The sequence below is a fragment of the Tachyglossus aculeatus genome, chromosome 1, assembly GCF_015852505.1.
Source record: "Tachyglossus aculeatus isolate mTacAcu1 chromosome 1, mTacAcu1.pri, whole genome shotgun sequence".
Taxonomy (NCBI): Eukaryota; Metazoa; Chordata; class Mammalia; order Monotremata; family Tachyglossidae; genus Tachyglossus; species Tachyglossus aculeatus.
In genome coordinates, this window is record NC_052066.1 from 131,304,752 (window position 1) to 131,319,088 (window position 14,337).

Below are 14,337 nucleotides of genomic sequence, written 5' to 3' on the forward strand. Positions count from 1 at the left end.
AGTGCATGACATATAGTAAGTGCTTAAAAAATACCATCATTATTATTTGCATACAATACAACAAGAGTTGTTTTACCACATTCCCTTCCCACAAGGAACTCACAGTCAAGAAGGGAAGACAGAAGGGTGGCTTTCCGTCTGTTCCCACTCTGAGATCTGGGCTGCAAGGAAAGGATCATACCAAACTCCCAGAGCTGAAAAAAACAATATGGGTTTTGAAGTCAGATCTACAGAACTGTTTACTGTTCAGTGTTAAATAGTTGTTCTAGAGCCAAGCCAGCATTTCATTGTTTTCTAGATTTCTGACTGCAAATGGCCTCTCCCAGTTAGTTCACTAGTGGTACTGAGTCATTGCTGTAACACCTAGGTATTTCTGGGACATCATCCATTCAAGCACTGACCTGGGCCTACATTAAGTTAATTAAACCAATAAATTGTACACCACAGGAAGAATTTTGACTGCCAGGTGCATTTAAGGAAAAAGGACTTTGAAATATACAGTCATAAAGACTTTCACCACTTTGTGATTTTACTTTTACCTGAGTATCTTTATTTTGAAAGCTCCTAATAGTCTAGATCTTACATGATTTTGTCAAACTACCAATTTCAGGTTTCTCACATTTAAGTGCACAAAATGTTATTTTCTCTATTTTTACTCAGCAGCTTAAATTTGCAAAATATTTCACAGAAAATGGTCACATTTTTAATCATATTGTATGCATTTTATACATAGGGAAACATAAAAAAGCAAAATTGCTCAGAAATATACACTTTAAAATAATTCCAAGTAGCGTAGTAATTCACATTTAACATTTACATATTAAGTGCAGAATTTGTTCCTCTAGTAACACAACTAAAATTGAATGCTGGCCACTCTGTTAATAGCACAGGTAAATGTCGCAGCAGGAGAGTAGAACCCAAAGTTAAGTGGGAAAAGAAGTACATTCATTCAATCATATTTACTGGGCACTTACTGTGTGCAGAGCACTGTACTAAGCGCTTGGGAAGTACAAGTTGGCAACATATAGAGATGGTCCCTACCCAACAACGGGCTGACAGAGCCCGTGTGCTCCAGACTTGCCAGCACCCCAGGCCACAAGGGACTCTAGTCCCCAGGAATGCCAGCCTGTGGATGCCATGATGGGCTCTGCCCAGAGGCACGGCCTTTCTCGGCATTCACCTGTTCCCTGTCCTAGACTTGGAGCCCCATGGGGGACAAGGACTGGGTCCCACCAGCTGAACTTGACTTTACCCCAGTGCTTACAACGGTGCTTGGCAAAGTAGGTGCTTTCAAATACCATCATGATTTTTAGTAATATTATTCACCTTCAAACCACCCACCACTCACACTAATCTGACGAGGAAGAACAGGACCGAATGACTCAGTGAATGATATTTTTATTGAGCACTTACTGTGTGCAGAGAGCACTGTACTAAGCGCTTGGGAGAGTACAACACAGAGTTGAGAAGTCGTCTACGCTCCTACACACACACACACACACACACACACACACACACACACACACACACACACACACACACACACACACACACACACACACGCACGCATGGGTCAAGCAGATCATAGTTCCCCACCAAGGAAGGATGGTCCTTCTGGAACAAAACCAGGGGACCTCCAGCAGGGCTAGGGGGCTCACAGTCTTAATCCCCATTTTACAGATGAGGTAACTGAGGCACAGAGAAGTTAAGTGACCTGCCAAAGGTCACACAGCAGAGAGTGGCAGAACGGAATTAGAACCCACGACCTTCGACTCCCAAGCCCGTGCTCTTTCCACTAAGCCACGCTGCTTCTCTCTGTGCAAGAGCACTGTACTAAGCACTTGGGAGAGTCCAACAGAACAATAAACAGATGCATCCTCTGGCCACAACGAGCATCCAGTCTAGAGGGGAAGATGGACATTAATACCAATAAAACTCTGGATATATAAGATATACCGGGCTCTGTGGGCTGACTGCGGGCCTGGTGGTACACCCCTCCCCTAACCTGGCATTGCCTCACGCCCCCACCCAGCCCACACAAGACTCACTCACAGTATATCTGTGTATGTATGTTTTAAATGTATTACCTTACCTCTCCTGCCACCAGAAGTCAGTTGTTAATTAATAATGGTGGTATTTGTTAACTGCTTTCTATGTACCAGGCACTGAACTAAGCGCTGGGGTAGATATAAGCAAATTGGGCTGGACACAATCTCTGTGGGGCCCATGGGGGCTCACAGTCTCAATCCCCATTTTACAGATGAGGTAACTGAGGCCCAGAGAAGTGAAGTGACTTGCCCAAGTTCACACAGCAGACAAGCAGTGGAGTCAGGATTGGAACCCATGTTGTTATTAACTGTCTCAGAGTTTCAATCTCCAGGACCAACATAGGATGTGAGAGGACTATCTCTGGCCACTGTTTGAGCTTCGTCCTTACCACAGTCCAGAATGGTGCCTCCCTCCTTCCTAAACTGCCTCAGCCCCAGTTCGAGCACCATAACTCCAACCCTAATGACTTCCTCTACCACTGGAAGCAAATGGTAGCTGCCAGACTGTCCCATAGGGAGGACGTGGTAGCAGAAAGGGAGACAAATTTGCTGCTTCCCTAAAAAGTGGCTTATTTCTAAATCTGGTGCAGATTAAATCATTAGGGAGAAGAAAACCATTTCGAGACGGAAATCTGCAGATAGAGATCAAGTGTACATTCATAATGAAAAGGGGTATTTCTCCCCCAAATTTCAATGCAAAATGTTCTTCCCTTAATAAACTGTCAAATGCCTAATTTATGAATAACCTACACAGGTATCTGATTATTCAAATGATCATATACTCCTTAGCTTTTGGACAAGCTCTTCTGTGTTCCATGTACCTTGAAGTCAGCTCAGTACTAAAGTATTAAACATGCCAGAAAGCATGCAAAAGTTCATATGTTCAGATTTGATCGTTTAATTGAATATACATATTATTTTATATTTTTAACAAGTAAACCTAGAATGGCCAATCAAAATCAAGCAACTTTAATGAGCAGAAAAGATGAGATGAAAAATATGATTCACCTAAAATATTGGAAAAAAGTCTTCCATAATTATCTGAATCCTCCAGCATATTGTCCTTTGGGTCAAAATATCATACTTACAGGAATTTCAAGGGTCTTGTTAGCCAAACACACCAAACATGTGTTCAATATTTAATTCTTATTCTGCATAATAAAAAGCTTAAAATTCTGTCTGTTGTTTTGCCTTTTAACCTCCTGTTCAAATCCCCTGCTATTAATTTTGAGAGTCCTGAATATTCACTAACAAAAGCAGATTTACTACTTTCTTGTTGAATAATAGCTTAATTATGACCATACATCATAATTTCTGATTATACACAATAATTAATGAAGACAATAATTTACACCCACCCACCCACACTATATGGTGGATAAGATGTGGTAGATGATAGTTAATGTTTTGATAAAGCTATTTGTATAGACAGTACTTTAAATGTGAGAAAACCATGAAGTCTATGATGAAATCTTGAAATATGCATTCAACTGTGAAAATTATTTCAGATCCTTTTTGCCAATTTACAAGTTAGAACAAATCAACATTTGTTTTTCAATTATCCAAAATTTGTCGTTTTTAATGGAGTAAAGCTCCCACTTAAAAGTAGAGTTTTCTTCTAGGGATTTTGGAGAATTAACTCTGTATATCATTGCACAAAGTATAAAGAAAAAAAATCAAGTTGTTTGACATTTGGATGTTTCTTCTTTATTTAAAGCCAATTCAATTTTTGGTCAAAGACAGGAACAATCAATTTAAAAGACAACCACACAGGCTAAATCTCACTATAAACTCTTCTTGATTGGAGTTTATATGGAACAATATCTTCATGTTTTTAATATACAAAATTTGAGAACTTAGGGCTTTGTCTTCACCTTTATAACTAAATAATAATAATAATAAGGTTAACTGTTAAGTACTTACCATGTTCCAAGCACTGGCATTTAATTTATACAATACAGTCAGATGAGCCACAGTCCCAAATTTGCAATCAATCACACCAGAATAAATAGTTTACATAGTTTGATTTCTACCCCTGCTCCAGAATTGAACAGTCAATCAATCATTTATTGAGTGTTTACTGTGGCAGAGCTCTATAATAAGTGTTTGGGATGGTACAATCAGAGTTGGTAGATATGTTCTCTGCCCACAAGAAGCTTACAGTAAAGAAGGCATGGTAGTCATTAAAATGCATTATGGATATGTACATAAATGCTGAGGGTGGGGTGAATAAAGGGTATAAATCAAAGTGTGAGGGCAATGGAGAAGGTAGAGGGAGTAAGGGAAATGAGGGTTTAGTCAGGGAAGCCCTCTTGAAGCTGTGATTTCAATAGGGCTTTGACAGTGGGGAGACTGGTGGTCTGTTGTATATGACCATTGGGCATTTGATATTCACCCCACAGCACTTGTGTACATATATATTATCAATTATTATTTATATTAATGTCTGTCTCCCTTTATAGACTGCAAGCTCATTGTGGGCAGGCAATGTTGTATTTTACTCTTCCAAGCTCTTAGTATTCATTTATTCATATTTATTGAGTGCTTACTGTGTGCAGAGCACTGTACTAAGCACTTGGAAAGTACAATTCAGCAATAAAGAGAGACAATCCCTGCCCTCAATGGCCTCCAGTCTAGAAGGGGGTAGACAGACTTCAAAATAAGTAAACAAGCATCAATAGCATCAATATAAATACACAAAATTATAGATATATACACATCAAAACAAGTAAACAGGCATTAATATAAATAGAATTACAGATATGTACATATATACACAGGTGCTGTGGGGCGCAGGGGGTGGTAGGCCAAAGGGAGCAATTTGGGGTGTTGGGGAGGGTGAGCTGAAGAAAAGGGAAGCTTAGTCTGGGAAGGCCTCCTGGAGGAGGTGAACGTTCAATAGGGCTTTGATGGGGGGGAGATGTGATTGGCGGATTTGAGGAGTGAGGGCATTCCAGGCCAGAGGTAGGACATGGGCCAGGGGTCGATGGTGGCACAGGCAAGAACGAGGCACATCGAGAAGGTTAGCACCAGAGGCGTGGAGTGCGCAGGCTGGGATGTAGAAGGAGAGAAGGGAGGTGAAGTAGGAGGAGGCAAGGTTATGGAGAGCTTAGAAGCCAATAGTTGAGGAGTTTTTGCTTGATATGGACGTTGATCGGCAACAACTGGAGAGTTTTGAGGAGGGAGGTGACATGCCCAGAGCATTTCTGTAAAAAGATAATCTGGGCAGCAGAGTGAAGTATAGACTGAAGTGGGGAGGTACAGGAAGTTGAGAGATCAGAAAGGATGTTGATGCAGTAATCCAGTAGGGATAAGTCATTGTACTAAGATGGTAGCAGTTTGGATGGAGAAGAGTGATGCTGTGAAGATGAAACCTGCAGTACCTTGCTCTGCACACGTAGGTGCCCAATAAATGTCATTGATGATGATGATGCTATATGAAGGGGGCAAGAACTAGAGGTAGGACATTGATAAGATCAAAGTATAGTTAGTAGGTTGGCATTAGGGGAACGAAGTGAACATACTTCGCACCCTTTATTCACTCCATGCTCAACCCCACAGCATTTGTACATATCCATAATTTATATTAATGTCTGTCTCCTCTTCTACACTGTAAGTTCCTTGTGGGAAGGCATTATTCCTTCCAACTCTGCTATATTATAGTCTCCCAGGTGCTTAGTAGACAACAATAAAGACAGTATGCACTCAATAACTATGATTGATTGATTACTGGTTTGTAGAAGGAAATCAGAGAGCTAAGATAGGAAGGGTCAAGCGGTTTCTGTTTGATGTGGAGGTATATAGACAACCACTGGAGATTCTTGAGGACTGGGGAATTGTGGACTTCATTTATTTTTTGAAAAATGATCTAGGCAGCAGGGTGAAATATTAACTGGAGAGGGGAGAGATAAGAAGCAGGGAGGTCAGCAAGGAGGCTGTGCTTGTACAGTGCTCTGCACACAGTAAGCGCTCAAAAATTCGATTGAATGAATGAATGAATGATGCAGTAGTTAAGGCAATCAATCAATCAATCAGGCAGGCAACTCAAATTATTGAGTTCCTATGAGAACTAGAAATAATCCAGGATAGGGCAGAATTTGGTTGTGGTATAAGAGACTGTCTCAGAGTAGGTTTTCCAGAGTGCAGTGTCCCTGCCCAAATGAGCTGGGCCTGAGAGGGACAGCACTATTCAACCCCCTTCCATCAACCTCATTAAACTGGCAGCCACACCCCAGCATCTTCTAATTTGGTCTCCCCTAAAATCCCTGGGCTGCATGCCTTCTTCATTGGCTGAGTGCCCACCCTCTCACCCCATCCTCATAAATCCCATGTGCCACTAGGGCATTCCCTTAAGGAAATATTTCAATTATTTTTTAATGGATGGATTTTTTCAAAGGGTACGGTACCCTTGACCGATGTGTATAAGGGACAACTATTTCGGAGGGTTAAATTAAAATAAAATAAAGATAATTTAATATCCTTAGTAAGCCTAAGCCCTTGATATTCATCCCTCCCTCAGCCACATAATACTTATGTACATAGCCTTGTACTCTGCCATTTCCCCAGTTTGTAAGTCATTTTAGCATTTGTCTCTCTCTCTCTCTCGCGAGCGTAATCTCCTTGTGGGGATGGATTGTGTCTGTCATCTCTATTGTACTGCACTCTCCCAAGCACATAGTACAGTTCTTTGCACACAGTAAGCACTCAATGAATAACACTGATATGATTCAAATACATTTATCAATGTAACAAGATTTGAATATCAGTGTTTTGTTTTGCATTACTCAATAATAAACCCCAATAAGGTAAAAGTATATTTCTAGAGGCATATTTTAGGTTTAAGAATAATGACAAAGGTAATTATTATCAATAATAATTGTTATTTTTAAACACTTACTATGTGCTGTACTGCATTAAGTGCTGCGCTGATTACTGGGGTAGATACAAGATAATCAGGTCTGACAAAGTTCCTATCCCACATGGAGCTCACAGTCTAAGTAGAAAAGGTTCAATAAGCACAAGTAAAATGGAGTAAATTATTCTATAACTTTAATTATAACAGGGACACTATTAGCTAGTTAAATGTAAGTTTGCTAAAGAGCTGCTTAAAAGGAGGGTCTTGCAGCACATTCATTAACCAGGTATAGCTGGGCTTTGTTGAATCCCTAAGGAGAGTGACTCAATTTAGAATTCAATTAGTAGTATTTAATAAATGTAGAACATTATACTAAGTACTTGGATGGGTACAATAAAAGCTACATCCATAGACTAGAAATTTAAAATCTAATATGGGAGGCATACACAGCCTATTACCAAATAGTGGAAATAGGAGAGAGAACAAAGCTACACCTGATAGTCGTAGGAGTATAGAGAAATGAGGGAATAAATTAAAAAAGTATATATGTATTGATATTACATGCTAAGAGTGACTGTTGGGTTGGCATGGCCTGGAATGGTAGAAACTGAACAGGAAATGTTCCTTAAAGGAAGTGGCTTTCCAGGAGGGTTTTGAAGATGTAGGGAGTGTGGTATGGCCAAATCCAAGCAGGGTAGAGGTCATGAAAAGAGATTGGAGGAAAGAGTGTTGGGAGCAACAGGGCCAGAGAAAATTTGCCACCTCCTCCCATTCTATATGATAGCACTGTATTTTGTTATGTGAGTGTCCAGCATATCATAGTGGTCTAATATGCAGTATATTATGAAACTCAGTCCAAAGAGCATATCTCCATGTTAGTACCCCTGCATTACCACCGTCTTTCTGAGGCTGCTCCCTGACTGCTTCAAAATTGCACTGAGGAGATTGCTTATTTTGTATGCCATTTGGAACTATCACTGATCATAAGAAAATGAGCTTTGAAGAAAGAAAGAAGTTACTACTAATAGTAGTACTATTTGCTGATCACTCCCTTAATACAATGCCCTGTAGTAGGAATTTGGGAAATACAGATTAAAGTAGTAACACTTTCCCTTCCCACGTCTGAAGAGGGAAGACATACATAAAACTATTGAAAACTGAATAGTTGTGCTGGAGCATGGTGGGTGAAGAAACCAATATGAAAGAAGGAGACGGGGGGGAAAGTCTTGAAAGTCAGGAGTTTGTTGATGCAGAGCAAAATGGGGAACCAGTGGAAGATTTCCAGGATTGGAAGAAGTGTGTGATGAATGACATTTTAGAATGATGATCTGGGCAGCAAAGGATAGTAGACACTAAAGAAGGGAGAGGTTGGTGGTAGAGAGACAGTGAGAATTTGGGTGGTGATAAAGGGGAGTATCCAGAAATAGCATAGAGGAAAAACTATTAATCAATCAGCCAATTAATAATGATGGTATTTTTTAAGCTTTTACTATGTGCCAAGCACTGTTCTTAAACAAATTAATCAAAGGCATTTATCGAGCACTTACCATGTGCAGAGCACTCTACTAAGTGATTGGGAAATTACAGTACAACACTGCTGGGATTAATAATAATAATAACGGCAAATTAATATTAAGACTGGGGGGGGTTACAAGGTGATCAGGTTGTCCCACGGGGGGCTCACAGTCTTAATCCCCATTTTACAGATGAGGTAACTGAGGCACAGAGAACTTAAGTGACTTGCCCAAAGTCACAAAGCTGACAATTGGCTGAGCCTGGATTTGAACCCATGACCTTTGACTCCAAAGCCCATGCTCTTTCCACTGAGCCATGCTGCTTCTCTCTGTGTGATATGTGATCCCTGCCCACATGGAGCTTACACTTTATGTGAAAGACTTAATAGTAGAATTAAATGACAGTAAAGATGAAACTAAGGTTTTTGACTTCTGGGGAAGGGAAGAAGGTGGTGATGTTTACAGAGATGGGAAAATTAGAAGGAAAGATGAATTTTCACTTTTAGTCGAATGAGTTTAAGGTGCTAGAAGGACATCCATGAGGAGATATCTTGGAAGCAAGAGGAAATGTGAGATTGTAGACAAGGTGAAAAGTTAAGGCTAGTGAAACAGCCTTACTATTACTAGTAAGTAATAGTTACTATTCAAAAATTTCAAAATGTTTTTTGGACCCCGAGAATATAGAGAAAGGTAGTTATAGTAAGGTCAGTGAATAATTATGGTATTTATTGAGTGCTTACTATGTACCAGGAACTGTTCTAAGAGCTGGGGTATTTACAAGATAATTGGATTGGATACTGTCCCTGTCCCATGTGGTACTCACAGTCTTAATCCCCATTTTACAGATTTTTTTTGCTGAACTGTACTTCCCAAGCACTTAGTACAGTGCTCTGCACACAGGAAGGACTCAATAAATATGATTAAATTAATGAATGAGTGAGGGAACTGAGACACAGAGAAGTTAAGTGACTTGCCCAAGGTCACACAGCAGATAAGTGGTAGAGTCATGATTAGAACCCATGACCTTATGACTTCCAGGCCTATACTCTATCCACTAGGCCAAGCTTTTTCTTGTAAATGGCCTTCTAGGTGTACAAATGTTACTTATAGCTTTTGAAGCAGTAGAGTGTATGGTGTGGTACCTTTCTATAATTATAATTCTAAATAATTTGAGGGATAGCAAACATGGAGAAGGTGGAATAAATGATAATAAGGAAAATATAAGCAGATTAGCAGGCAAGTTCCTTCAGATTTTGCACAGATCTACCTTCATTAAAATGAAACTGAGCATCATCATCATTATCATCATCAATCGTATTTATTGAGCGCTTACTATGTGCAGAGCACTGTACTAAGTGCTTGGGAAGTACAAATTGGCAACATATAGAGACAGTCCCTACCCAACATTGGGCTCACAGTCTAAAAGGGGGAGACAGAACAAAACCAAACATACTAACAAAATAAAATAAATAGAATAGATATGTACAAGTAAAATAAATAGAGTAATAAATATGTACAAACATATATACATATATACAGGTGCTGTGGGGAAAGGAAGGAGGTAAGATGGGGGGATGGAGAGGGGGACGAGGGCGAGAGGAAGGAAGGGGCTCAGTCTGGGAAGGCCTCCTGGAGGAGGTGAGCTCTCAGCAGGGCCTTGAAGGGAGGAAGAGAGCTAGCTTGGCGGATGGGCAGAGGGAGGGCATTCCAGGCCCGGGGGATGACGTGGGCCGGGGGTCGATGGCGGGACAGGCGAGAACGAGGTACGGTGAGGTATGAGTGAGAACGAGGTACGGTGAACATCAGCTGTGTTAGCTTTTTTATCACATTAGCAACTCCTGGGTCTCATTTTCCATTGGTGTTTAACCAGTTTAGATCAGTTTAGAAGTCTGGTGGATAAGAACTTTGAGGAACAGGGTGATATTAAAAGCCCCAGCTTCCTTGTCTAAATTTCCAACAAGTTGTGCCAGCAATGAATTGATCCCAGTTTTAATAGTCATATTAGAAATGGTGATGTCTTGGAAAAGATTAAGATAAGACATTTAAACCCAAAAACATTTACATTGTCATCTTACTTTAGAAAATTTCTCTCAAAAACTCTTATTTCATTATGTGACACTTTAAATGGATATAATGCATATTTATCGCAAGGCATGAATACATTCTTTTCTGGAACAATTGAATCGGTTTTTGAATCTACATTTCTTTTTAACATAAAGAACTTGATGCTCCTAAGGTACAATAAGCAGGAAAGCAATTTCAGGCTTTCATATTTCAATCTATATACCAGAATCTGTGCTGATAAGAACTATGGTCAATTTCCAACCCAAGCTGTTTTTGGATGAGACAAGCTTTCATGTGTTAAGGGGAAACTGAAGGTGATTAAAAAAAAAACAACCCAAAACTTTTTCTACTAAAATGAAAGTTGCAGAGATATTGAGTATCACTGTTAGAATATTCTGATTTCTTGTAGGATATATGTTTCTCTGGACCCTAGGGAGCCCTAGTTTTTTGTCGTTGTTGGTTTTTCTTTTAACTATTTGTTGTCTAACTCTTACAACTCCTAAGGAGAGGAATTTCTTGTAAACAAAGCTAAATATTTAGTCCTGTTTCACTTACTGCATTGTATCTAACTTCTTGAAAGTGCTTTAAAAACTGTAGTAGACAAGAAAAAGAGAAGTAGTGTGGGCCAGTTGAAAGAGCATATACCTGTAAATCAGAGGACCTGGGTTTTAATCCCACTCTGCCAATTGCTTGCTGTGTGACCCTGGGCGAGTCACTTAACTTCTCTGTCCCTATTTCCTCAAATGTAAAATGGGTTTTAAATGCCCGTTCTGCCTCTGACTTAGACTTTGAGTCCCACATGGGACAGAGACTGTGTCAAAACTGATTACCTTGTACCTGCCCCGGCACTTATAACAATTCTTGACACAAATAAACACTTAACTAATAATGCCATAAGGAGAACAAGAAGAAATCCAACTATTTTTGTCTTTCCTGCTTTACACGGCACTGAAAGTATTTTGCGATGATTGATGATTTATTTTCAGAAGAGCAGGGGTCTTCCATTTGGTATAGTGTTTTACAATTCAGTACTCATAGAGTTTCTTGAATGGAATTGGGAATGTTTGGGAATAAAATCCTGTTGTTTGGATCATGGATTGTTATAATTCTGTTGGTTTTCTTTTCTTTTGCTTTCTGCAAATGAAAAATCCTAAATACTTAAGTAAAACACTTAAGTATTTTATCAATCATTCAATGGTATTCATTGAGTGCTTACTGTATGCAAAGCACTGTACTAAGCACTCGTTGAAGTACAATATAGAGTTTATAGATGCAGTTCCTACCCACAAAGAGTTTATGGCTTTTAAATGTAGTTACCTAATGTTCTGTTTTGGTTCACTGGCCCAAGAAAATTTGTTTTCCTTCTAATTTGCTTCCCAAAGATCCATTTTCTTATAGAGCCCAAGATAACGATAATGATCAGATAATTAAGTTCCTGATGGTAAAACAGGTACAAACTCTGATATGGAAACATCTCACTTGTTCTGAATTGATTTAGAAATATAGTATTTCTTTTGGTAGCTATATTTAGAATAGGTACCATAGACATGAAATAATTGAGGAAAAAAGAACTTTCAACCGTCTCTCATGTCATTCACTATATAGTAAGGTTTGCTTAGTATGGCTTTTTGAATTCAGAAAATATTTAATTATATTAATTAGCTCTACTCATGAAATTGAAATTATCAAGTGTAATTATATTATTGTCTAACGGTGTTAAACCCCGGAGGGCACTATATGTTTTCTTTCCAACTAGCGTCTTAGTTACAATTCTCCATAGGAGTTACTGAGCTACAACTGGCTGTCCAAGTTGCAATTTTACAGAATTGGAAGAACCAGATCCTTCAAAGGAAAAAGCTACTAATGCTGCAAGGCCTATAAACCTTCTGGTGGTTAATATCAGTCAAATTCACAGTGACGATCATCAACATCTGTAAGGTTTTATTTGAACTCTGATTATGCAAGAAACTAGATTTTTTTGAAAATTGTTTTAGAAAGTAAACTTATTGCTGAAGAATCACTGTTTTTTGAGTAGAGGGTATTTTCGATTACCAATTTTATTTTCAAGAGAATGTTATTTTTCAATCTTAAAATGGAGTGAAGCAGCTAAATGAATCTTTATTCTGTGAGTATGCTTAGTGATTTAAAAGCACATTAATGCTTACGTACTTACTGTAGACTTCATCTTTACATGCCACTCACATTGATTTTCCAGAGATCTCTTTGAATAGTGCATGAGTGTTGATGAAAATCTAGTCTGTGCCATTTGTAGACTTCAGTTATTAGATGGTTTATTTCAGAGGATATCTCCAGGCTGGGTGACTGCTCCTATATGTAAACTATTTTGTAATAAATTAATGTTATAATTTAGGCTTCAATTAGCCATATATATTATGCCTTCCCATTGAAATATCTGAATACGTGTACAGACATATCTGGTGAGACAGCGAGGTTATGTTCCCCTAAAGAGTGGCCATATGTTGGGTATATTTTTCCAGAGAATCATATTCAATTAGATTTACACTGTAAATCCCCAAGCCTCCATCCCCTCATCTCTTCCTCATTCCTAGCTTCTTTCCTTCCTTTGTCATCCACACTCCAAATTTGGCCCCTTCCTCCTCAGTCCCCTCTCCTTACTGTCCATGCTCCAGTGCTTTTCTTCATTTGAACAACAATCCTAGTAATAGATGCTGCTACTTCTCCCCTTCCCACCTTACAGCCCTTTCTCCCCTCTCCTGCCCCAGAGGTCAATAGCAAGCTGAGAATAAGGAAGGAAAAGAGAGGGTCAGTGCAACAAGGCTAGCAGCAGCATCTTGTCCCACCCTGCTCAGTCCATCACTATTCCCCTTCCCACAACGGAATTTGAGGGGGTGGGGGGCGGTGTCAAACTTTCAGGAAAGAAGTAGTAGGAAGGACTGTGATACACATGAAACTAAAGGAGAGTATTTTTCAGATTCTTTTCAAATTAGAATTTTGCCTTTGAAGTCATGCATAGCTACATTCATTGCATATCAAAGATAAACATGGAGCAATCAATCAGTGGTATTTACTGAGCACTTTATATATGCAGACCACTGTACTAAGCATTTGGGAGAGTACAATACAATAGAGTTATCAATTAATGAATTGTATTTATTGAGCCCTTATTGTGTGCAGAGCATTGTACTAAGCGCTTTGGAGGGTACAACACAACAATATAAGGGACACATTCCCTGCCCACAAAGAGCTTACAGCCTAGAGAGGGAGACAGGCAATATAAAATAAATTACGGGTATGTACATAAGTGCTGTGGGGCTGGCAGGATAAAGAGAGCAAGTTGGAGTGATGCAGAAGGGAGTGAGAGAAAAGGAAATTAGACCGTAGGGAAGGCCATTTGGAGATGATGTGCCTTCAATAAGGCATTGAAAATTGGGAAAGTAATTGTCTTCTAAACTGTAAACCCGGTATGGGCAGGGATTGTCTATCTTACTTGCTGAATAATACTTTCCAAGCACTTAGTACAGTGCTCTGCACACAGTAAGGGCTCAGTAAATATGATTGAATGAATGACTAAATGTCAGATATGAAGAGGAAGGGTATTTCAGGCCTTAGGCAGAATGTGGGCAAAAGTTGGATGCACAACCCAGTGGAATAATTTACAGTCCAACAAGGAAGTTACAATCCAGTAGAGGACTTTACAATCTAGTTGATTCCAAGCAGTTAATTTGGGGGTGTGGGGAGACAAAGAGAAAAGAACAAGAAGTAGGAGCCATAGCACATTTCCCAACAGCCTCAAGCCTAGGGGCAGCAAAATTAAGTGACAAATGTTTGAATCCACCCCAGAGAGAAAGGACAGAATTTTCACACATACGCCCCT

General features: G+C 39.4%; 1 protein-coding gene across 1 annotated transcript in view; it reads left to right on the plus strand.

Moving 5' to 3' along the window:
• Positions 1 to 12,338, plus strand: part of KHDRBS2 (KH RNA binding domain containing, signal transduction associated 2) — a 606,540-nt gene extending 594,202 nt beyond the window's left edge. The window contains exon 11 of the mRNA XM_038746713.1: positions 12,262 to 12,338. The gene's annotated coding sequence lies outside the window, so the exon portion shown is untranslated. The remainder of the gene's footprint in view (positions 1 to 12,261) is intronic.
• Positions 12,339 to 14,337: the final 1,999 nt, after the last annotated feature.